This window comes from Pan troglodytes, chromosome 4, assembly GCF_028858775.2.
Source record: "Pan troglodytes isolate AG18354 chromosome 4, NHGRI_mPanTro3-v2.0_pri, whole genome shotgun sequence".
Classification (NCBI taxonomy): Eukaryota; Metazoa; Chordata; class Mammalia; order Primates; family Hominidae; genus Pan; species Pan troglodytes.
The window spans coordinates 120410124-120437416 of record NC_072402.2 but is presented as its reverse complement, the minus strand read 5'-3'; the positions used below and the strand labels follow the sequence as shown (position 1 = coordinate 120437416).

At 37.5% G+C, this 27293-nt stretch overlaps 1 pseudogene; it reads right to left on the bottom strand.

Annotated features, from left to right (window-relative positions):
* Positions 1 to 3771: 3771 nt before the first annotated feature.
* LOC100612382 (arginine-fifty homeobox-like) lies at positions 3772 to 4846 on the bottom strand (annotated as a pseudogene).
* Positions 4847 to 27293: the final 22447 nt, after the last annotated feature.

Sequence of the window (27293 nt, the reverse complement as noted above, 5' to 3'; positions counted from 1 at the left end):
CAATTTTTTTTTTTTTTTTTTTAAAGAAGAGAGATTTATTTCTTACAGTTCTGAAGGCCGGGAAGTCTTCCAGCCTCAGATGGAAGACGGAGGGGCCACATCTGGCCAGGGCCTTAATATTTCATCCTCCCATGGCAGAAGGAAGGGAGAGGAGGAGGGAAGAGAGAGAGAGAGAGAAAGAAAGAGAGAGAGAGAGGGACGGGTGGGGATGGGGATAAAGGTTTGGAGAAGAAGAGGGCTGAACTCATCCTTTTATCGGGAACCTACTTCTTAGATAACTAACCCACTCCCACAATAATGGCATTAATCCATTCATGGGGGCTCTGCCTAGTACCTCTTAAAGGTCCCACCTTTCAGTGCTGTTGCTCTGGGGATTAAGTTCCCAACGCATGAGCTGTGGGGGACACATTCATACCATAGCAAGCTCTATTCACAACATCTATTTCTTGTGGAGTTGGATTTGGTATTCTGTGTCTTCCTAGGAATTTGTCCATTTCATTTAAGTTATCTAACTTGTTTGCATTCAATTATTCATATTATTTCTTTCTAATAATTTTTATTTCTATAAGATTGGTAATAAAATCTTGACTTTTGTTTCTGATTCTAGTAATTTGAGTCTTTTGGAGTGGTGGGCAATCTAGCTAAATGTTTGCCATTTTGTTGATCTTTTCAAAGAACCAGCTTTTGATTTCATAATTTTTTTCTTTATTGCTTTTCTATTCTCTATTTCATTTATTTCTGCTCTAGGCTTTCCTTCTTTCTGCTTTCTTTGGACTGTTATGATCAATTATTGAGTGTGTTGTATGAATATACCACATTATGACTATGTATTGGTGAAGTTTTCTTAAGAACTTCAATTTTTGTTAAAATTTGCCTCATATATTTTGGGTATATGTTGTTAAGTATATACAGGTTTGGAGTTATCATATATTTCAGGTTAATTGTTCCTTTTCTTGTTGTCTAATATACTTTATTTCTAAAAAACTGTTTTGGCCAGGCAAGGTGGCTCACACCTGCAATCTCAGCCCTTTGGGAGGCTGAGGTGGGAGGATCACTTGAGCTCAGGAGTTTGAGGCCAGCCTGAGCAACATGGCAAAACCCCGTCTCTACTAAAAATACAAAAACTAGCCAGGCATGGTGGCTCACACCTGTAGTCCCAGCCACCTGGGAGGTTAAGGCAGTAGAATTGTTTGAACACTGGAGGCGAAGGTTGCAGTGAGTCAAGATTGCACTACTGCACTCCAGCCTGGGTGACAGAGCAAGGCTCTATCTCAATAAAAAGTTTTGCCTTAAAGTTTAATTTGACAAATATTAATAAAACTATGCCAGCTTCTTTCCTGTATAAAACTTATTGATCTGAGACCCTTTTAAAAAAATATATAAGTATTTGAAGCTATAAATTTCCTTCTAAGCATTGATTTAGCTTCATCCCATGTTTTGGTTTGTTGTGCTCTGTTTTTATTTTTTTCCAGTTAGAAGTGTTTTCCAATTTTATTTATGATTTCTTTTATTTATTTATTTATTGAGATGGTATCACTGTGTTGCTCAAACTGGAGTGCAGTGGCACAGTTACTGCTCACTGCAGCCTCGACCTCTGTGGCTCAGGGGATAGATCCTCTCACCTCAGCTTCTTGAGTAGCTGGGAGCATGGGCTCTGGCTGCCATGCCCAGCTAATTTTCCATTTTCTGCAGAGTCAGGGTTTTGCCATGTTGCTCAGACTGTGATTTCCCCTTTAACCATTGGTTATTTAGGAATGTGTTGTTTAATATCCACATATGTGTGAATTTCCCAAATTTTCTTCCACTATTGATTTCTAGTTTCATTCCATCGTGTTTGGAGAACACACTGCATAATTTCAATCCTTGCGATTCTCCTGCCTCAGCCTCCCGAGTAGCTGGGACCACAGGCATGTGCCACCACTCCCAGCTAATTTATTTGGTATTTTTAGTAGAGACAGGGCTTCACCATTCTGGCCAGGATGGTCTTGGTCTCCGACCCCATGATCCACCTGCCTTGGGCTCCCAAAGTGCCAGGACCACAGGTGTGAGCCACTGCGCCCAGCATATTCAAAACATTTTCTATGTCTTTTTTTAAGTTTTGAAGTTTTCTCCACAGAGGTATTAATTTTCTTTGTGAATTCCTAGGTACTTTTCTATTTTTTATTGAGAGGTACTTACCTTATGTTTATTACTGGTGTTCAGAAATGATATTAATTTTGTAGATTGATCATGTGGCTGGAAAATGTGCTAAAATGTCATTCTAAAAGTTGACTATTTATTTTGTTAATTTTGTGAGTTTATCATCTCACCTTCAAAAATCTGTTTTTATTTCTTCCTGTGCTAGTTTTTACACCTCTTATTATGTCTGGACCATTGTACTATATATATATTTTTTTCATTGTACTATATTCAAACTAGTGGTGATAGTAATTTCCCCTCAAATTTGGACTGAAAGTCCCCTTTTAAAAAATCCCAAATTCAGCTGGGGCAACATGGCGAAACCCCTTCTCCACTAAAAATACGAAAATTAGCCAGGCATGGTGGCGCTCATCTGTAGTCCCAGCCACTTAGAAGGCTGAGGTGGGAGGATTGTTAGAGACCAGGAGGCAGAGGCTGCAGTGAGCCAAGATGGTGCCACTGCACACTCCCGCCTGGAGGCAGAGTGCTGTCTCAAAAAAAAAACAAAAAACAAAAAACCTAAAAATTGGAAACAAAATGTAAGTTTATAACTTCCTCTCATGAAAAGTGGATGATAGTGTATACTCACTTCCGCAACACATATACTAAAATTGGAATGATACAGACAGAAAAGTGGATGATGGCTTCTCTGGTTTCCTTGAAAAAAAATTTCTTTTAAACTGGATAACCCAGCTGGGTGCGATGGTTCACTCCTGTATTCCTAGCACTTTGGGAGGCTGAGGCAGGTGGATGACGTTAAGTCCAGGAGTTCGAGACCAGCCTGGGCAACATGGCAAAACTTTGCCTCTACAAAAAATACAAAAATTGGCCGGGCGGGGTGGCTCACGCCTGCAATCCCACACCCTGGGAGGTCAAGGTGGGTGGATCACTGGAGGTCAGGAGTTCGAGACCAGCCTGGGCAACACGGTGAAACCCTGTCTCCACCAAAAACACAAAAATTAGCCGGGCATGGTGTCATGCACCTGTAATCCCAGCCGCTCAGGGGGCTGAGGCAGGAGAATCGCCTGAACCTTGGGAGGTGGAGGTTGCAGTGAGCCGAGATCCCGCCACTGCACTCCAGCCCGGGTGACAGTGTGAAACTCTGTCTCAAAAAACAAACAAACAAAAAAACAAAAAATTAGTCGAGTGTGGTGGCGGGCACCTGTAGTCCCAGCTACTCAGGAGGCTGAGGTGGGAGAATCACCTGAGCCCAGGAGGTCAAGGCTCTGGTGAGCCATGATTGTTCCACTGCATTCCAGCCTGGGTGACAGAGAGAGACCTAGTTTTTTAAAAATAAAGTGGATAACTCCCAAAACCACTGTTCTACTTTTAGAAAATCCAGGATAATTTTGGGAAGGGAATTTTGGAGTCTCATTGGCCATGTAAGGGACTAGGAAGGCTTCTCAGGAAGAATTGTGGGGCTGATTGCATAGTGCCCAGCTCTACTTGGAAAAATCTTTTTGCAACATTTCCATGGAAATCAGAGACACAGCCCCAGATGTTTGCGTTAAAATGAGACAAAGGAAAAAAAAGTCATGTACAAGAGGCAAGAAGACCTCTTTTCTAAATGGTCCATATTTATTAGTACTCTGGTCAGAGAAATCCAAAGTCTACCATATTGGAGGTCTTCTGGAATTCCAGGCTGTCTGTTAGACTGTAGGCTTCAAAGCTTTGGCTTGTCATACTGGGCCAGGTTTGTGTGGGAGATAGGCCTACAGCTGGACCAGCAAAGGTGCTCAGAGAGGAACCCTGTCCTCCTACCTGGTACCTTGTGGGTGAGAGATACTGATACAGACAGTGGAAAGAAGAGCTGGATATCTCATTCTCATCAGGAAGATTGTACAGTTCTATGATTTGGGATATGTCACAGGCATCAGAGTACAAAGCAGGAACTGAGGCCACCAGCCTCTCCCATTGAGTATCTTGCATTTGGAAGTCACCTGTGGGACTCTCAGTGAAGGTGGAGTTCCAGGCCGAATTGGAAGGGTCTAAGGGCTGAGGAGAAAGGGAGCTGTAGAAATCTGAAACCACAGGAGAAAAAGCATAAGGACTTGGGGATGTTCTAGGGGAGGTGGGCACATTCTTCTTGGATGAAAGGATCTGGTTTGATTGCTGCTGCTGCTGCTGCTGCTGCTTCAATCTGAATTGCCAGTTCCTGAACCAAGCCTTTACCTGTTGACTCCAGTAGGTTGAGTTGCAAAGCTAGTTTCTCCTGAAGATTTCTATCTGGGAACATAGTCTGGCTAAACAGAGCTTCTAGCTCTTCATACTGTTGGTGGGTGAATGAAGTACGTTCTTGATGCCTTCTCCATATTGTTGTAGTCCCAGCTACTCGGGAGGCTGAGGTGGGAAGATCACTTGAACCTGGGAGGTTGAGGCTGCAGTGAGTGGAGACCATGCTACTGTACTCCAGCTTGGATGACAGACTGAAACTGGGACTAGCTGGATCCTGTGGTGGTATCACCTTCATGTTGGAATCATTCCTGTTGATGAAAGGGTCTGGCTGGAAATTCTCTGGGGCCATTCTGTTCATCATGGTTTTTGAAATCTGTCATGAATCCCCTTAGACTAACCATTTTCAGTCCTGCATGGTGTGTCTCTCTCTGGAAATGCAGTTTCCTTAGTGTGTCCAAAAATTTTTAAATAACATCCGTATCCAACTCAACAATAAAAGAACAAATAACCCAATTAAACAATGGGCAAATGTGTGGATAGACATTTCTTCTAAGAAGGTAGATAAATGGCCAATAAGCACAAGAAAAAGATGCTCAATAAATATCATTAGTCACTAGGGAAATGCAAATCAAACCCACAACCAGATACCACTTCATACTCACCAGGATAGCTAAAATAAAAAAGACAGACAATAACAAGTGTTGGTGAGGGTGTGGAAAAATTGGGATACTCGTGCTTTGCTTGTGGGAATGTAAAATGATGCAACGGCTTTGGGAAACAGTTTGGCACTTCCCCCTAAAGTTAAACAGTTACCATTCAATCCTGCAATTCCACTTCTGGATATATACCCAAGAGAATTGGAAACATATGTTCACACAAAAACTTGTATACTAATAATGTATACATTATATCTATACAATGGAATATCATTCAGCCATAAAAAGGAAAGAAGTATGAATACATGATACAACAGGAATGAACCTTGAAAACACTATGCTCAGTAGACACAAAAGGCCATATATTATATGATTGCACTTATATGACATGTCTGAAATAGACAAATCCATAGAGACAGAAAGTAGGTTAGTGTTTGCCAGGGGATGGAGGGAAAGGGGAAGGGAAGTGTCTAATGGATATGAGGCTTATTTTTGAGCTGATAAAAATGTTCTGGAATTAGATAGTGATGGTTGTACAACTTTGTGAATGTACTGAATGCACCAAACTGCACATTTTAAAAGAGTGAATTTTATGATATCTGGATCACTGTATACCTCAGTAAAAAATCCTTATCCAAGATGATGATAACACCTAACATTTATTAAAGGATAGTGTAAGAAATTGTGCTATAAGTTTGATGAATTATTTTATTTAATTCTCTTAACAGTCACAGGGGCATGTGACTCTTATTATTTCTACCTTACAGAGGGGGAAACTGAGGCTTACACAGAGTTACTAATTTGTCCAAGTCACATGGGGTTTAATGCCAGACTTCAGTTTTGGTTTGATACCAGACTCTGGTTTTTACCACTATGCGCTAGAGCCTCTGTAATAAGCATGACTAGACTTTGAATAATTTCCTGTTCTCTCTGTATTTAGGTCTCTGGGTTCACCTTTGGTGTTTTTGGACCTTTTGATATTTTATTCCTTCAGGATTCTATAATTGGATGCTCTAGTGACCAGGAATAGGAATAGATCTGTCTGGCGGTCCACCCCTCATCTCTCACTTCAATAAAGGACTTTGTTGAAGGCCACCTCCATCCCCTGTTTGCTCAAACATAATTCACTTGGAGCAGCTCTTTGGATACTTCAATCTAAATGAAAACCCTCCTTTTAGAGGTTCTCGCTGAACTGTATCCTTCTTTTTCATAGCACCTATTACAGTCAAGTAAAAATTTGATTAATAGCGGTCTTCCTCACTAGCCTACAAACTTCATGAATCAGGGACCAATATAGTTTGAATATTTGTTGCCTCCAAATCTCATGTTGAAATTTTGAGCCCCAATGTTGAAGGTGAGCCCTAGTGGGAGGTGTTTGGGTCATGGAGGCTGATCTTTCACGAAAAGCCTTGTGCTGTCCTCATGGTAATGAGTGTGTTCTCAGTCTGTTAGTTACCAGGAGATTTGATTGTTAAAAAAGAGCCTGACACCTTCTCTCCCCGCTCTTTCTCCGTCTCTTATCATACGACACATGGGCTCCCCTTTGCCTTCCACCATGAGTAGAAGCAGTTTGAGGTCCTTACAGGAAGCAGATGCTGGCATCATGCTTCTTCAATAAATTAGCCTCAGGTGTTCCTTTATCACAATGCAAATAAACTGAGGCAGGAACATGTCTGCTTTGCTCACTATTGTACACTCAGAAAGTAGCCCTGAGCACACAGTAAGTACTCAATAAGTATCAATTGAATGACTAAACACCAGCACAGTGTGAAGATACCTGCAATTTTCACACTTCTCTACTGTCCTCTACTATACAGGGTTCCTTTTTAGAAATGTCTATGTTATTCCTCTGGCTTCTGGATCCAGTGCTTAAGCTCAGCATGGGGGTGCTTCAAGGCCACTGCTGGCTTGCACTGTCGGAAAGTGACGCACTAGTGGAAGGCTTTGGCTTTGGTTCTAACCTCAGAGACTTCTCTAAATGTTTCCCATGTGTTGTGCTCCTCCACTCTGACTGGGATTTTGGCTATCACCTAATTCCTTGCCTCCACTAGCCCTTATGACTGTTCATAATAACATTTCCCATGAGCTCCCCCATGATGCTAAAAAATTTTACACCTGGCAAATCTATCACCACCACCTAAGTGGTTAAGCGTGTACACGGCAATATTCCCAGAATAGAAGCAAAATGAACAATCCCGAACTGTTAATTTCCCTAGGTTATACAGCAAATAAGTGATAGAAGCAGAATGAGAAACTTACTAGATGCTGAACTTTTTAAGGGATCTGTTTTGTATATTTGTTTTCCTTACTATGCCCGGCACAGTCCCTGGCACTATTAGGAACTCATTCAATATTTCTTAAATAGAACCCAAAATTCTTTCTGGAGGGGACTCACACTCTGTTGTGCTTCAACAGATTCTCAACCCCCTCAGTATATCTCCCCTCAACTACTCTTTCTAAGTTTTTATAAGTTTTTAGATGTTATTGGAGCACCCAAATTCCAAAGATACCTAACCAAACCCACCAAAAGAGCCCCACTTTCTCATTTTTTATGTCACTATTGTTGGTACCACCATTTTTTATCCACCCAAGTTTGAAATCCACTTTTTAAAATTCCTCAATCTCTCTTATTCCACAACGAGTTGTCAAGTCCTATAGGTTCTCCTTGTATAAAACCTTTGTGGTTTTTTTCATTTTCCACTGCCACTAGCCCAATTTAGACTCTCATTATCTTTCAACTAGAGTTACTGTGATAACAGCTTCTGACTTTCCCCACGTCTGAGCTCTCTCAGCTGTGCTACAGAATGGATATTGTTTCTGGAATAATTTTTCTCACTCTGATAGGCTTTTCCCAAAAACTTTCAACAACTCCCTGTACTATTTTGTCCAAATTCAAATCCTATGGAATCCAAAGTCCTTCAAAAGTGATTACAACTTACTTTTCTGTCTTGATCTCTGCCTTCTAGGAGCACAATTCTCTGGGCAAACCAAAAGGTCCTCCTCAGCATTCCCTGGGCATTCCCTAATTCCCTGCTTCATGCTACCTATGACTTATTCCTTATGCTAAAATGTCTATATCATGGCCTGAACATCTCAAATGAAAGCTCTTCCCAGAATTTTTTCTTGATTCCTGCCCCCAAATGAGATCTTGTAATCTTTTGACTTTGGAATGAGGAGTCAAATTTTTGTCACTCTTCTGTGGCATATCTACTGTGTGTTAATAATTTGTGGTGTGGATGGCATCTCCCCTAGGAGACAATCAAGTCAGATCCATGACTTATACAATTTTGTAAGTACCGTGTACCACCAAGCTAGTGCCTTTTAAATAGTAGGCAATTGTGGAATTTAAATAGCTTGCTTTTCTTCATCATCCATTTCTTCTATTTACATACTAAAAATCATTTCTTTATATTCAGCATCTTACAAAGCTGATAAAGTCATGTATCTAAAGCTCATTGCTCAGTTCCTTCATATACTCCACGGATGTAAAACTGTTTAATAAACAAGACAACATACAGAATGGGAGAAAACTTTTGCAATCTATGCATCTGACAAACGTCTAATATCCAACATCTATAAAGAACTTAAACAAATTTACAAGAAAAAAACAAAAAACTCCATTAAAAAGTAGGCAAAGGACATGAACAGACACTTTTCTAAAGAAGACATACATGTGGCCAGCAAGTATATGAAAAAAAGCCCCACATCACTGATCATTAGAGAAATGCAAATCAAAACCACAATGAAATACCATCTAACATCAGTCAGAATGACTATTATTAAAAAGTAAAAAAATAGCCAGGCGCGGTGGCTCATGCCTGTAATCCCAGCACTTTGGGAGGCCGAGGCAGGCGGATCACAGGGTCAGGAGATTGAGACCATCCTGGCTAACATGGTGAAACTCCGTCTCTACTAAAAATACAAAAAATTAACCAGGCATGGTTGCAGGCGCCTGTAGTCCCAGCTACTCAGGAGGCTGAGGCAAGAGAATGGCGTGAACCCAGGAGGCGGAGCTTGCAGTGAGCCCAGATCATGCCACTGCACTCCAGCCTGGGTGACAGAGCAAGACTCCATGTCAAAAAAAAAAAAAATTAAATTAAAGTTAAAAAACTGTTTACTTTTATGCAGCCAAGAAACATGAAAAAAAGCACATTGTCACTGGTCATTAGAGAAATGCAAATCAAAACCACAATGAGATACCATCTCACTCCAGTTAGAATGGCGATCATTAAAAAGTCTGGAAACAACAGATGCTGGCGAGGATGCAGAGAAATAGGAACGCTTTTACACTGTTGGTGGGAGTGTAAATTAGTTCAACCATTGTGGAAGACAGTGTGGCAATTCCTCAAGGATCTAGAACCAGAAATACCATTTGACCCAGCCATCCCATTACTGGGTATATACCCAAAGGATTATAAATCATTCTATTATAAAGACACATGCACACGTATGTTTACTGCAGCACTATTTACAATAGCAAAGACTTGGAACCAATCGAAATGTCCATCAATGATAGACTGCATAAAGAAAGTGTGGCACATATATACATGGAATACTATGCAGCCATAAAAAAGAATGAGTTCATGTCCTTTGTAAGGACATGGATGAAGCTGGAAACCATCATCCTCAGCAAACTAACACAGGAACAGAAAAGCAAACACTGCATGTTCTCACTCATAAGTGGAAGCTGAACAATGAGAACACATGGACACAGGGAGGGGAACATCAGACACCAGGGCCTGTCCGGGGGTAGGGGACAGGGGAGGGAGAGCATTAACACAAATACCTAATGCATGCAGAGCTTAAAACCTAGATGATGGGTTGATAGGTGCAGCAAACCACTATGGCACATGTATACCTATGTAATGAACCTGCAGGTTCTGCACATGTATCCCAGAACAAACATGCTATGGAAAAAACAAACAAACAAACATGCTATGGAAACAAACAAACAAACATGCTATGGAAAAAAAATAAAAACAAAAATATCAACAGTTGAAGGCATAGCATAGAATGACTAAAAACTTTAGATGGTTGGCCTGGTGCTGTGGCTCACACCTGTAATCCCAGCATTTTGGGAGGCTGAGGCGGGCAGATCACCTGAGGTCAGGAGTTCGAGACCAGCCTGCCCAACATGGCAAAACCCCATCTCTACTAAAAATACAAAAAATTAGCCAGGCATGATAGCGGATGCCTGTAATCCCAGCTACTTGGGAGGTTGAGGCAGGAGGATCACTTGAACCTGGGAGGTGGCAGTTGCAGTGAGCCGAGATCGCCTCATTGCACTCCAGCCTGGGCGACAAGAGTAAAACTCCATCTCAAAAACAAAAACAAAAAAACAAACTTTAGATAGTTATTCCTAGTTTCAACTAATTTTGAATAGAAAAATAATGAGAGGAAAACTTAAAATATAACACAGGCACAATGGAGGAGCTAAAAGACTAGTCCTAGCCTACCCCATGGAATGCAAATTTCTGGCGCCTAAAATACAGTTATCTTTTTGGCTGGTTTTGAGTGGCAGTGACTGGCATTAGTGGGATTCTCCTCTCTTGGGGATGAAAAATGAAGTTTGAAAGAATGTTCATTACCATCAGGGTATGTGTTGACCAAACTAATTTTTCATCTGCCAAAATGTGTATACTGGCTTCTGTCTCATCTAGAGACCTCTGGAACTGAAAGTAATTGATCAAATTAGCCCAGCTATAATCCCCAACTAGTTCTGTTATGATTGTAGCTTGTTAACCTTAGTATACTGTTTATTTAAACCATGTGGATGACATCATGAAAACCACCCCCATTTCATCAAAGCAGGATGCAGACTATAAAAAACAATTTGGTTTCTAACCTCTCTGAGATAGAGTCTTTTTTCTTTTCTTTCCTATATTAAAAGATAAAATGTAAAACCTCAGTTCTCAGCCATTTGATTTTCACTCCAGCTGCCCCTCCCCCAGTGAAATGGAAGCATTTTCATGCCATTCAGAATCAAGCAAACTAAAAAATCAAACAAGTTTGCTTCAGTCCTGGAAAAGGAGAATTGATGACAGAAACTGTTCTTTTGATTTTCCTCCTATCCTTCATTTGCCAAGTTCACTTTTCCATGCTGTATAATGGTTTCCCGCACCACAGCCTGGCAGATAATGCCCCGCAAGGTCCTTATGCTGGAAGTAGCTACAAGACTACCATGCTATTTCCCTTAGGCTGTGATTATTCTCCTCAGTGTTCTTCTTGTATTCCTGTACAAGTGCTGATATGTTTTGATGAAAAACTGGTGCATATGTGTACCATTCTCACCTTTTGAGGCATGCTAAGCTCCTTGGCTCCTATGGTGTTTCTGCTGTCACAGTTCCAACATCATTCCACAGACACAGCTTTCTTCTGAGTAAAATTATTAGCATCTATGAAGGCTAATTTAAAAATGTTAGTAAGAGACAAATTGGCAGTTCACAAGTAAGCCATTGCTTTACTGGGGGCATAAATATGAGCCAACACTCCAAAAGAGGAAATGAAATTCAAAAAAGTAATGGAATAAACGACCGATTTACTCTGTAGGCACAGGCAATCTTTAATGCTTTTTCAGCCTCCATTTCCTTAACATCTTGGATAATAAACCTACCCTTCAGATTGTGAGAATTCATTTGACCAACTGACTTTCCATGTACTAGTAATCTGTTTTAGGTACTACAAGGAGTTGAAAAATGTAGAAAGTCATGATCATTGTCCATAAGAAATTGATAATCTAGTTCAGCACTTCCAAAACTGTATTCTTTGGAACATTTGTTCTAAGACATACTCTGTGAAAAAAGAATTCCATGTAGAGAGAAGTTTGACTTCCTTCTTGGAAAGACACAACATATTAAAGGCCCTGAAAAATTCCGAAGTAAAGAAATGAGTTAAATTTGCTTAATCCAGAGTTTACCAAATTTATTTGATCATGAATCCCTTTTTAAATGTAATACCTATAAACATCTCATGGAAAACATTTTGGGGAATGCTGGAATGCTGGCTCAGTAGCTTGTTTACAGGGATTTCACACTTTTTTTTTCTTTGTATCACCAGAGACATAACCACAGTAAGTTCTTAGAAATATTTGTCTAAATGAATATACTGTCTAACCCAGGTAGTTAGAGCAGTACCTCCCAAATTCCAGTCCATAGATGGATATGTGCTGTCTTGCATTAATATTTCTTGAGGAAATATATATTATACATATGTAATATATATCATAAGTATATATATTATATGTGTTAAACTGTTATAAATACATCCTAGATTTTAGTCCTGGAGTTTTCAACTCTATAGGTTTGGGGTTGGACCTGAGAATCTGCATTGAAAATTTCCCAGGGGATTATTAGTCATGGCTAGTTTAGGAATCATTGGTTGGTATATATATATAAAAATAAGACCAGAGCTTAACATTTGGTCTCCCTTAACTAAAGTTTTGTATTCCATGGTCACAAACTAAATTCTAGCCTTGAAAACACATGTCCTTTGTAATCCATCACAGATGTGAATGAGCCTGGTCGAGTCCAAAGCACTGGGCCTGAAGGTTGGTCAATAAAGTTATCTTCACGTATAGAAAAAGGAGTAGTATACTTTTGTTTTTCAGATTTAGCACAAACTTGTGATTTTGAAGAATGTGGAAGAGTTTTGAAATATTTCTGAAACTGAGAGGGTTTTTTGGACTGGTCTTTAAGATTGTTGCAATGATATTCCTGACCATATGAATCCTCCCCATACTATAAGAACGTGGCCTTAAAATTTGGAAGGTTGGTCTGGAAGTTTGATATGACCATGAACTCAAACCTTGGGTGATAAGGCAGAGAAGATGATTTTTTTTCTACATCAGCATTGTAGATACTATACATCAGCAATAAAAATTCCTGTAAGATCATAAACTTTATAGTCTCCCATGACAAAAAAAAAGTTCTATATAGAAATATATACTGAAATGCTCTCTGTATTTTATACCCCAAATATCTGAGATCAGTCTTTTTGGTCCTCTTCTTACAAAATTCAGTTTATAAATAGCTCTGTTTCATGGTTATTTTTCATGTGTTGCTGACAAGCAGGGTTAATTGAGGGACAGTTTCTCCCCTGAAACAATCTGAAGTAAGATCTTTTAGGTGATGAAATCAGCCAAAGCAAGTGGTACTAACTTAGGAGATTTTGAAGAGCCTTTGATGTTATTTTCTGAGGATAAACAATCAGGAGAACTATAAGGATTGCACATTAGTTTTCTGTTTTAAAAGAACTCTCTTTTTAAAAAATCACTGTGTGCCTCCTTCTTCCCCTCTGCCTCTTCCCCACTGTCCTTCTTCCTCTTGACACTAATTTATGAAGCTGGTAAAAAACTTTAAAGATTTAGTAGCAGGCTATACTTTCACTTTTTTTGCTTAATAACCCAGTTTGATCTTCATGATGAGGTTATATTATGGAATGGAGCCTTTACAATGGTTTCCTCTGATTGGTTACAGAATTTTATACATCTCTGCAATTTAATGCTATGTAGTGATTAAAATGATTACATAATTCTATATTAATTTACATGAAAAATTTTTAAAAAGGTAAAAAAAGATGCTCAAGGTAATTTGTTAAGTGAAAAAGCAGGATGCCAAACAATATGATTCCATATGTGTATATTCCATATATTTAATGTATAAATTCAAAATAGAAATAATAGCTATAGTTAACATGAGACCATGTGCCAGGCACTGTTCCAAGCACTTATATATATATATATTAACCTATTTAATTCTCATAACCACCCATTAAAAGTTCTTCTCTACTAATTCCCCCCTCCCTTCTCTTGAGAAACTGAATCACAAAGCCACTTGCTTAGGGGCACAGAACTAGTAACTGGCAAATCTGGGATTTGAACCCTGGGCACTATGGTTTCACCAGCCTGCCCACTTAACCTTTTGGCTATAAGACATGTACAAAACACTCATCCTGTTTGAGAATGGTATAGTATGGGTTGTTTTCATTTCTTTATACCTTTATGGTTTGTTACAATGTCTTTTTCAGCCTATATGACTTTCAAATTAGAAAAACAAAATTTTGGATGAAAATGAAGAACTCTTCCCTCACTAAAGAGCACAGTAATAAATGCAACAGAGCCTCAAATGACATCATGCTATTTAGTGATCAGTCTAGTAATTTAAAAACAAAACTCTTCAAGGATTACATATTTTCTTAACATTACTGATAAGGATATAAAAACTCTGCAAAGTAGTGAGTTCTGTAGTGAAAGATGAGTCAGTGGCAAAAAATTGGCAATATAATCCAGTATATTAATGGCTTGCAGATCCTATAATCCAGTATATCCAGTTTTAAAAATGAATGGTACATAATGGATAATACTAGTTAAAGTTAAACTATACAGAATGGATAGTTAAACTATACAGAATAGATAATATAATTTTTGTATGGTGGCATCTTGGTATCTGTGGGAGATTGGTTCCAGGACCCTGCTGGATACCAAAATCCAGGGATGCACAAATCCCTCATATAAAATGGTATACTACTTGCATACAACCTACATACATCCTCCCAAATACTTTAAATCATATCCAGATTACTTGTAATACCTAATGGAATGCAAATATTATGTAAATAGTTGCTATACTGTATTATTTAGGGAATAATGACAAGAAAACAAGTCTGTATATGTTCAGTACAGATGCAACCACCAACTTTTTCCTGTCTGGATATTTTTGATCTGCAGTTGGTTTGATCCATGGATGTGGAACCCACTGATATGGAGAGCCAACTGCATTTATTGTGTTAAAAGATACTAGGGTGCAAGTCTACTAGGTGAACATGCCCATGTGCTGCTCACAACCTGGATACCTAAAAACACTGCCCTCCACTTGGTCTGCTTGGTGGGTTCCCAGTGCTCTAGCTGGTATCTTTTCAGTGGATGAGGAGGAAAGGTCTTAAAGGGTAGTATTCTGATTGGTAATCTTTAAGTCCAACTCTTCTAAGAAGTTTTTATAAAACACCCAAAAAATTCACATTGACATGCTTCATGATTGCTAAGTAATGTAGAAAAACAACAGTCCCATCAGTGTGATGGCTTTGCTATTTTACAAATTATGTCATTTGTGAATCAGAAAAATCCTCCTCTTCTGTATATTATAATGTAGCTTTGTTTTGTGTTAATCAATTAGATGTAGAAGAAACCTCAGGGAAGTATAATTTATTTTATTATTTTGGATAATCCAACAACTTAGTTCTTTAACTGATATCAGATTACCATGGACCACACTGGAAAGTCTCCAGGATCCTTGTGATACTACAATTGAAGCAGTGTTTGTTGAATAAATACCATATGTATTTCCAGCAGAACTGTGCTAGAAGTGTTGGGAAAGGAAAAGAAACATAAATACCTGTCACTCCTGTCACTCACATTGATTTCTTGTGTTCTACAGATTAAGGGAAAGTTAGACATTGCAATTTAGAAATTGAGTATTTCCATAGAGAGGAGGGAATTGTTAGGGCAATAATTAATACTTTGAAGGTTCAGTAGTCAACAGTTTGACTTGTAGGGTCATGTTTTTTGCTGCTCCTAAAATTGGGGAATTGGGGAAAAGAATATCAATAAGATAAAGTTGAGATCTTTTTCTGATTATAAAGATAATACATACACTGCCAAAAAGTTAAACTATACAGAACGGTAGCAAGAAAAAAATTATATAAAATCTCATTGCCCAGAGACAACTAATGTTCTTATTTTAGCATAACTCTAAACTTTTGTTACACACATTTCTTGCAAAAAAAAGGACCAAAACTGTTTCAAAACTTAGTTTCTCAATAATATACCTTAAAATTTTTGTTAATAAATGTAATTCTACATTTTCATTTTAAATAGTTGCTCATTTCATTATTTGAGAGTGCCATAGTAAATTATTTAATTTATCCTGTTTTTTTAGAGATTTGGGTTTTTTCAAGTTTTATGGAATCTTACATACAATACCACCACACACACACACACACACACGCATATTTATGTTTATATTTACATAACATGTATAAGTATGTATTTTTGATCATTAATTTGATGATTTCCTTAGGATTAATTCCTGGAATTGGAATTGTCGCATCAAAGGGTAGGCATATTTATGTCTTGACACAATATTGCCAAATTGCCCTCCAGAAAGGTATAGTCAGTTTATATCCTGACCCACAAAATGGGAGTGCTTGTATTGAGACCAATATCACCAATACTATGTATGAGGGGATTCAAAATTTCATGGAGGCTGAGTGTGGTGGCTCACATCTGTAATCCCAAGATTTTGGGAGGCCAAGGTGGGAGGATTGCTTGAGCCCAGGAGTTCGGGAACAGCCTGGACAACATAGTGAGACTCCCATCTCAATATTTTTAAAAAGTTCATGGAAAGATGGAATTAAAAGATAAAAATAAAAATATATAAACTTTAGTTCTCAACATAAGCTCCATCAAGTTCAAGACAATTTTGTAAGCAATGATACCAGTCATTTAGTCCATCCCTAAAGAAGTGAGTGACCTTGGAATTTAATCATGTCAAAACAGTTTTTTTCACATTATCAACTGAAGAAAAAAGGGTGCCCTTTACAGATATTTTAAGATTAGGAAACAAAAAGAAGTCAGGAGGAGCCAAATAGAAGAGTAAGGCAGATGTCTAATGATTTTCCATTGAAATTCTTACAAAATTGTCTTTGTTTGACAAGAGGAATGAGCAGAGCAGAGAAGACCTCTTCTGGTAAAGCTTTCTTGGGTGTTTTTCTGCTAAAGCTTTAGCTAAATTTCTCAAAACACTCTCATAATAGTCAGATGTTACTGTTCTTTGGCCCTCCAGAAAGTCAACAAGCAAAATGCTTTGCGCCTTCCAAAAAACTGTTGCCATGTGATATGGCTTGGCTCTGTGTCCTCGCCCAAATCTCATGTTGAATTGTAATCCCCATGTGTTGGGAGAGGGGCCTGGTGGGAGGTGATTGAATCATGGGGGCAGTTTTCCCCTTCCTGTTCTCATGATAGTGAGTTCTCATGAGATCTGGTTGTTTGAAAGTGTGTGGCACCTCCCTCTTATCTCTCTCTAGTGCTCCGCCATGATAACACATGCTTACTTCCCCTTCACCTTCCACCATGATTGTAAGTTTCTTGAGGCCTCCCAGCCATGCTTCCTGTACAGTCTGTGGAACTGTAAGTCAATTAAACCTCTTTTTTAATAAATTACCCAGTCTCAGGTAGTTCTTTATAGCAGTGTGAGAACAGACTAATATGCCATGACCTTTGCTCTTGACTGGTCCACTTTTGCTTTGACCAGATCACTTCCACTTCTTGGTAGCCATTGCTTTGATTGTACTGTCTCTTTAGGATTGTACTGGTAAAGCCATATTCCATCTCCTGTTACAATTCTTTGAAGAAATGCTTCAGGATCTTGATCCCACTTGTTTAAAATTGTCATTGAAAGCTCTGCTCTTGTCTGCAGCTGATCTGGTGCAACAGTTTTGGCACCCATCCAGTAGAAAGTTTGCTCAACTTTAATTTTTCAATCAGAATTGTGTCAGCTGAACCAACTGAGATATCTATGGTGTTGAATATTGTTTCTGCTGTTAATTGTTGGTCCTCCTCAATTAGGGCAGCAAAAAGATTAATTTTTTCCCCTCAAATTGATGTGGATTGTCTGTGGGCTTCATCTTCTCACCATTTCATCCCATCAGTGATTTCCCCATTCTTCCTCCCAAGCTTCACCATAAATTTGATGTTTGTTCTTGCTTCAATTTTAGCAGAAATCATGTTGTTCTGATACTGGATGTTTTCAAACTGATATCTTATCCTTCTTAGTGCTTCAAACCACATCCTGTTCAGGAATGTTACAAGTTAGTATGAGGGCAAAAAATTTGAAATCCATGTATAGTTTCTTTATAATATGCATTTTCCATGAGCTTTTTGAACTCTCCTCATATTACCAGTTTAAAAACACGTGGGACTTTTCTAGGTCAAAAGTTTCTCTCCTCTTTTAAAATTTGCTTTCTGTCAATTACAAGTAAGGTTGAATATCTTTTTACATGTTTAATGGACATTTTAATTCTTTCTTTTGTGACTTGCCCACTCAGGGCCTTTGCCCACATTTTAATTTAGATATTAATCTTTTTCTTATAGATTTTAAATGATTGTTTATATATTTATTATATTACTTTTCTGTTTGTCATATATGTCATGGATTTTTTCCAGTTCATTTTGTATCTTTACTTATGTGTTCTTCTTTTTCTATACAGAACTTTTAAATTTATAATTTTTAAAAATTTAAATAAAAGTTTTTCTAGGGAGTCCCTGCTTGTTGCTAATTTTCTTTGTTGATTTAATTTACAGAAAACAAATCTAATATAAGCCTATTAATAAAATCTGGGAATACTTATAAGTTGAATAATAAATATACTCAGTACTTTATCATTGAAAGCAGATAATACTTTCTAAATTTTTAGCTGTTAATTAAAATTCGAACGAGAATGTTTTCCCCATTAATGTGTGTACTATAAGACACATATACTTCTTTTACTTTTCTAATTTGATTATAATTTAGTGTCTCTATACCTGGGTCTTTATACCTATTTCTATATATCTTTACATTTTAGGCATTTGTGAAGAGTAGCACTTCTGTGGAAAGACATAAACAGACATTTAGCAACTTGGCAATTTGTATATTTGCATGTTCTCACACACATACACACACATATTAGAGCTCAGCTTTGTCAGAGAGCATTTATTGAGCTCACAAAATGTATGTAGGAAAATATCACTGTCCTAATGTGGTTAATAGAAATGGAAGTTTGTTACAAATAGTTACTGCTAACAGAACTCACATTTGTACTTTTTAAAAAAGTGTCATGAGTCTGACCTTTTTATTTTGGTAATTGAAAGGTAGCAGGAAGGACAATAATTCAGCTGTGGGACAATGTAAGGGGTTTTGGTGAATACTTGCCAAATACCATTTTATATAGACCTACATGTAAAGCAAATAGTGACCTTGTTGCAAAACCCAGCTCCATGTGTTCAGTCAAATTTCCTCTGAAAAAAATCATGAAGTGAGCTGCCACCCACAATTCAACCTGGTTAAATGTTACCTTTGTCTTTTAACAAAAATGTAAAACCCATGGGCCCAATTCACTCTACTTGGCTCTGTATAAAGGGTGAGTTAAATAGTAATAATTAGGGACAGACTGGAAACACTTGAAAAAATTAAACTAGGGATTAACTCAGGTGCTAAAAGCTGCTGAAGTTCTTTTTGACCTTGTCTTGTAAACACAATCTGTTTTGGTAACCTTGATTGCTTTGCAAAGTTGACTGGTTGACATAACATCTCCCTGTGAGGTAGGTTCCTAAGCATTCAATCAAATATGAGACTAAGAGATAGGAGTAATAGTATGCTTAATATTTGAATTATTACTTCAGGACTTGTTACATAGACTCTTTAAAAGAAAAAGTGTTTTCACACTCACATTTCTGATCCAGTTGGGGGCCATACTTTTATTGCTACATGGACTTTCAAAGACTCCAAGCTCATTTCGATTGCTGGTGCAAGGGTATAATATATCGTAGTAATTTGGCATTTGTTTATTATTATTGTCACTGAATCTGCACATTTGAAATTTATTTTTAGTTAATGAATGCTGTTGTACATGAGTGGGTCTCTCAGAAGCCAATAGGATACACCAAGACCCCAGTGTCAATTAAGAGTTGAGTAATAGTTTGTGTACTTTATTTATGTTTTCTTTTTGGCAAGTTTATAGATTTTTGAGCAAATTTTTTCAGCATTCTAAGATGTAACCCTTTTGAGGGTATATACAAGATCCCCACAACTTGTAAATTTAAAACATAAATATAAATAGAATATAAATAATTTTTTGGTATAGCTTTACTAGAGCGCAGAATGATATAATCTTTTTTTTTTAATTTGTAACTTGCATTCTTTTTTTTATTTTTTATTTTTTTTATTATACTTTAAGTTTTAGGGTACATGTGCACATTGTGCAGGTTAGTTACATATGTATACATGTGCCATGCTGGTGCGCTGCACCCACTAACTCGTCATCTAGCATTAGGTATATCTCCCAATGCTATCCCTCCCCCCTCCCCCCATAATCTTTTTACTTTACCATAAGTTGATGTATTAAAATTTTAAAAACGAAGTATGATCTGTCAGACAACAGAGTCTGAATTTAAGGAATTTGAAGAAGGCAATGATTCTGTATCAATAACCCTTTTAGTGGGTATGACTTTAGAAGACATTAGCTTTTCAATAGTACCTAGAGGAATTGTGCACAGTGAAGACTATACACTTGGTTATTATATTTAAATTGGACCATACAGTTTTTAAGAGTATATAATGACATTACCCATAATGTTTCTAGCACATTGCCTTTCTAGCCTATAACAAGGGTCTGAGACATGTTACTGTATTAAGTTAATGACCCAGGCTTCCCTGATATTGGCACTCCCAGGAATTATCCCTATTTTACAGATGAAGAAATCAAGTTTTAGAAACATTAAAGAAATTTCCCAGCTCACATAGTAAGTGCTAGAACTGGGCTTTAAACCCAGGCTTGCTGAACACTGTGATAGTCAACAGGGTTTGCCAAATCTTGGTGCATTTACCTCTGGTAGTACACATGAAATTATTTTAGATGGAACACAAACACATCTTTAAAAATGTAATATGTGTGTATTTTTAAAAACCATCCTCTCCATCCATTTTTTAATTCTGTGTTTTGTTTCTGTCGTATAGTACCTGGAAAATCCTTATTCACATACAAAAAATGTTTGCCTTACAAATGAAAGAAGATATTTGCAGTATCCCTGAAGCATCTTTTAAAAACTTTCTCTTTTATTTTCTATTTTTAAAATAGCAGCTTTATTGAGATCCAATCCACATATCATCAGGCTCACCCTTTTAAAGGTGTGGATTTTGGTGGTTTTTAGTATATTCACAAAACTGACCATTGATTATTACTATCTAATTTCAGAACATTTTTATCACCTCAAAAAGAAACCCCATAGGAATTCAGCAGTCACTCCTCATTCTTCTCTCCCTATATCTTCTGACAACCATGAATCTATTTCCTGTTTCTATGGATTTACCTGTTTTGAATATTTTTTATAAACGGAATTGTGCAATATGTGGCCTTTTGTGTCTGGCTTCTTTCACTTTGCATGTTTTCAAGGTTATCCATTTTGTATGATGTATGAGTATTTTGATCCCTTTTATGGTCAAATAATTTTCCATTATTTGGAAATTTATTTGTATGGATGTGTCACATTTTGTTTATCCATTCGGCAGTTGGTAGCCACTTCTTGGCTATTATGAATCATGCTGCTATGAACATCCATGTACAAGTATCTGAGTCCTTATTTTCAAACTTTTGGGCAACGTATCTAGGAGTGAGATTGCTGGCTGATACAATAACTCTTTGTTTAACTTTTTTAGGCACCACCAAACTGTTTTCCATGGAAGCTACAGCATTTTTTTTTTTTTTTTTGAGACTGAATTTCACTCTTTTTGCCCAGGCTGGAGTGCAATGGCGCAATCTCTGCTCACCAGAACCTCCGCCTCCTGAGTTCAAGCGATTCTCCTGCCTCAGCCTCCCTAGTAGCTGGGATTACAGGCATGTGCCACCACTCTGGCTAATTTTGTATTTTAAGTAGAGACGGGGTTTCTCCATGTTGGTCAGGCTGGTCTCGAACTCCCGACCTCAGGTGATCCACCAGCCTCAGCCTCCCAAAGTGCTGGGATTACAGGCATGAGACACCACACCTGGCTGAGCTACAGCAACTTACATCCCCACTGACAGAGTGTGAGGGTTCCAATTTCTCTCTATCCTCACCAACACCAGTTATTTTCCATTTTATTGATTGTAGCCATCCTAGTGAGTGTGATGTGATATATGTATTTATTTTAATGTATATTTGCAAATATAATTACCTTATTAAGCTCATGGTAATATTTGTTTTCCCTTTATGGAAGCAATAAGACTCCTTAGGTATACTTTTACTTAAGGAGAAAAAAGTCACTTAAAGAAAATTAGCAGATAAATAATGTGTAGATGAGATGTGGACACTGCAAAATTTGTGAAGGTGTCATCTTGGGCAAATTACTAGATTTCTGTGAACCTCAATTTCTTGTGGCAATAAAAGAGGACATTGGATTGCTGTGAGGATTAAATGGGCTAGTATTCATAAAGTACTCGGAAGAGTACCTGTAAAAGTATGTGCTAAATAAGTAGAGAAGGTGGTGTTGAATAAGCCAAGTTTGAGAAACTCTTGCATAACTTACAGTACAGCTCTTTATTGGCAGTGACTGACTTTTTCTATAGGAGGTATTCAATGTTTAAGTAATAAAATGGATGGCCAAGTGAATGTAATTGTGTTGGATTTCCCTGTCCACTCTGAGCTTGCAATGATAAAAGATGCTGTAGAAATGAAGAATTTTCTTGGAGTGGGGATGGCCTGGTAACACAGGCATAAGAGAGTCACTGCTGTTATTCTACTGCAGAAAAACCCAAGCTACTCTCCAGCACCAGCCACCATTAAAGACTCTAGTGCTGATGCTGGGAGGTATGAAAAACACCCATCCTTCTCCTCCTGGCTTCTTGGCTTCTTTCTTATTTGTTTTTTCTTTTTCAAATTATTTTAAAATTAATAGGTGTGGTTAGATTTCAGTTCTCTTTCTTTTAGGCCATAACAAAAAGGCAAATATGCTATGACGATAAATGGTGATATTTCATGAAGTCTTTATAATGGGATTTGCACTAGATATTGTTCTCATGAAAAATCACAGTTGCAGTCAACAGTAGCCACCTGACTGCCACTTGACATTTTGGGAAGTGAAACATTATCAACAACTCCCTTCTCTTATCAAATCCATTCTCTCACACTTGGATGTTAGAGTTTAAACATTCATAAATAAAATAGCCAAATAAAAATGATTATTTTACATTAGATCAAACACAAAGAACTTTCTTGAGTAAAGCAAGAGAGCTAATGAAAAAAAATTTCACTAAAATGAAAAAAACACTTTAATTTTCATTTACAGAATTATGAGCAGTGTAATGTTCTCTGCTCAGCAGTGCCACTGTTTTATGCATCCTTACAGTTAATAACTTATTCAAGGTATTAAATCTGTCACATTCCTTTTACTTGGGTCTGTGATGAAGAATTTACAGCAGGAGACCCAGAACTGACCCAGCAATTCGAAAACATAACACAGATATGAATCCAATTATTCCCCATCTAAACGCTGACATTTATGCCCTGCATTGATATGTGACATCTGAACCAGCCATATTTAATATCTGACTCATCAAAGCCAATCCAGAAGCACAAGGAAAAGGATTATTTCAACCCACTTTCAGAATAGAGTTCACAAACAAAAGGAAAAGAGAGCATGTCAGCCTGCTCTATATAATTTAGATACTGACATAAAACATATTTTTAAAAGTTGGTTAAAGAACCGAATATGTGCTCCCCACGGTGTGCTGGTCTTTTTCCCTTTTGTGACTACATTTGCACTGAAAAAGAAAGAGTTGCTTGTAGAAGTTCATGAAACAAAACAAATCACTTCTGTAGCAGGACTATATCAGTGGGTTGCTGCTCAGGTCTAAGGGTTCTTGCCAAATGCTGCTATCATTTCTGTTTTTGTAAAATCAGCAACTGGAGCCGCTTAAAACGTTTTTCATATAAAAACTCAACTGGATTAAACAGTGGCCTTGCAAAGAGAAGGGAGGGGTGGGGGAGATTCCTTTGAAAAAAATTTGACTGAAAATTCAGGGATTGTGGTATAAATAAAAATTATGTTAAAAATATGGATTATAAAATTAGGTATTTTATTTTATCCCTCTACAATGGAGAGGAAGGGAGATATATTCTAGAACCAGCTGAAAAGTGATAAATGAAAAGATTGTGAATCAGTGCTTCAAGCAATGAGGATGGGAGCCTTTTTCTTGTCCTCAGTGTTGAAGAAAGCAAAAGGAACCAGGAGATTAAGAGGTTAAGAGACTAAGATTCGGGAGAGAGTGAGTGAGTGTGCATCCTCAAAACACAGGTAAAGATTAAAGTAAAAGTCAAGGCTGGGGAAGCAGCTAGTCATAAAACCTTTCTTACATTTGATCAAAATTAGGTTCTATGTGGAGAAAAAAGTTTGAAGATTTTTTTGACTTCTAATGGATTTTATGTGAGAATAAAGGGACAGATTATCCATTAATCCCCAAGGAAATTTTTTTTAGCCAACTTTTTATGTTGTATGAATTAGACTTTGCCTTTTTATTGTTATTATTTTATGAGAGACACATTCTCTCATGATCACGAAAGGGATCAATACAAAGCAACACGATAAAGCAATCCAGTATCTCCAGAACTTGAAGTAAAAACAAAAGAGAAAAATTCGATGTCAAAACTCAAGATGGCAGTAAGAATGACCCTCTTCCACTAACACACAGACTATATTTGTATGATGTGGGTATTTTAATCCATGGAAAAATGTGACCTGGAAAAACACATACCAAAATCTTAGCAGTGATTATATTTTAGGGAATATAAATAATCTGCTTGACTAGCGGATTATCTTTACTTTGCATTTGCCTCTGTCAGAGCCGAATGGCTTTCACTGATTCTGAATTGTTTTTTATGCAAATTTCTTGGTGTATAAATATATACTACATGGGTTAAACAAGCGAGAACCTCACACATGTGTGTGGTGCAGCTTCTCAAGAGTGGATCTTTTTTCTCTCCTAGCTGTTAGCGTATAGCAAGTTTCTTTACTGTTTCTCTAGACAGTAATTAGAAATTTTCTGTTTCTTGTTTCATGAACAGAGAAGTCTGTCTTTATTTCCTGGATTTCAGTAGATATCTCATTCCAGCTTCCATTTGCATAGCCGTAAACCATGGATTCTCTGCCAGGTACAGGCTTTAAAGCTCCAGGATCTAGCCCAATTAAGAGCTCTGATTGGTTTAGATATTTCTATAAATTTTCTGCAACTGCTCAGCTTCTGACTCTGAATTCCCTTTTTATATCTGTTACCTGGAGTATTTTTTGTTTGTTTGTTTTCAAACTGTCTGATAAAAAGTGTTTTGCAATATTCTATACAGTTGGTTAGAAGTCCACAGTGTATTTGTTGATGATTTGAACAACCCTGGAAGCCAGGTAGAGTTTGCTGATAATTACTACCTGACTTCCTGTAGGTAATGTGAACATTAAAAATAGGGATATTAGTGATTCTAAGAGTGAGTGGACTCAAGGAAGGTCAGGAAAACCCCAGTTTACAGGCAGTCAATTCTTTTACTTTACCTACCTTGTCTTTTATCTGGAAAACCAGACTATAATTTTTTTCTCTTCCTTTTTTTTTTTTTTTAATTGCATTGAACTCTTTACCCCTGAAGGATTTTTTTCCCCTCAAATGTTTCCTGGTAAGTATGTCTGTTAATTTAAATCGGCAATTATGATCAACAAGCTAATATGCAACATTAGTCATGATTTGTCTAGCATTTAATTTGGTGAAGAACAAAGGGAGAAGGCAGTGCTGACACCTTAAGACCTTCAGAAAACAAAACTTTGAGACGGTAGGGCAGAAACGTGTGCTTGTTTCCATGAGACTGCACAACATCCCTATCTGAAACTCCAATAATCTCCACTGAATGTTAAAGGGTTTTTTTTTTTTTTTTTTTTTTTTTGTAAGCAGGATTGTATTTTACTCATTCTTGTATTTCCCAGTGGCATCTGGTGTATATCTTATGCTCTACATACTTGTTGACTTGGATCTCAGATAAATAAGTTTCCCATCAAAGCTGGAAACATTTTTCCTCTATGGTTATGATCTTTATATGTAGATAGCCATTTTTGGTAGTGAATGCTTTAGTACAGATTTGTTCTTCATCAGTGGAATTCCAGCTCTACATTGTTATGTCCCAAACAGGAAAGTCTTGTTTTGGATAGTAGGAGGAGGAACCAGTTAATGTAATGTAATGTAATGTAATGTAATGTAATGTAATGTAATGTAATGTAATGTAATGTAATAGATGATATATTTACCTTATGTTTTTGTCATCTTTAGCTGCCTAGCATCCATTTTCCTTTTCCTAATTACATGAAATTTGTGGGGGTGAACTCCTCCCTCTGTTCTTAAAATTGTGATTTTGGTGGGATATAATTGACTTAAACCAGTCAGCTTAATCTATCCTTGGGCCACTATGACTAATTACAAATGAGTTTGTAATCCAGTCAGAGGTAGTGAGAGGGAAGAAAACATTTGCAGGGGTTTACATTGGAAACTTGCCACATTGGAAGGACCAGCAATTCACTGAGACAGGAACAGGCATATCTAAGATGAGTTTGCCTTTCTTTCAGTACCACTGTCTGGGAGTTAACCCTGTTTAGTTAACTGGTATTGAATCACACATAATATTGCATCAGATCAGGGGACTCCCTTTAAAGAAAAGGAGGTGCAGGCAATGGGCGTCCACTGGAACTATCTCATTTCACATCACCTAGAACCTGCTGGCCTGATAGAGTGTTAGAATGGCCTGGTTAAGGGAAAACTGAAGGGCCAGCTTAGAAGCAATACTTTACGAGAATTCAGTGCCATCCTTCAGGACACATAGATACTTTGAATCAAAGATATTTTTATGGTACCTATCCTCAATGGGATAATTATGTGAGTTTGAGAACCAAGGGTGGAAACAGAAGTAGTTCCACTTATATCACTCTCAGTGGTATGATTCAGAGGTTTTACTAGATTCACAAAGTTGCACAGCCATCACCATTAATTACAGAACATTGTCATCACCCAAAAGAAGAAACTGTATACCCACTGGTAATTACTCCTCAAACCTCCTGCTCTCATCCCCTGGCAATCGCTAATGTGCTTTCTATCTATAAATTTCTTTATTCTGGTTATTTCATTTAAATGGAAACATACAATATGTGATCTAGCTTCTTTCACTTAGCATAATATTTCCAAAGTTTATCCATGTTGAAGCATGTATCAATACTTCATTCCTTTCCATGGTGGAATAACAGTGAATTATACAAATATACCATATTTTGTTTATTTACCTATCAGTTGACGAATATTCAGGTTGTTCCCACTTCGGGCAATTAAATAATGCTGCTATGAACATTAATGTAAAGTTTTTGTGAGGACATATGTTTTCAATTCTTTTGGTATATACCTAGGAATGGAATTGCTGGGTCACGTGGTAACTTTATGTTTAGCTTTTTGAGGAACTGTTTTCTAAACAGACAAATGTTACAA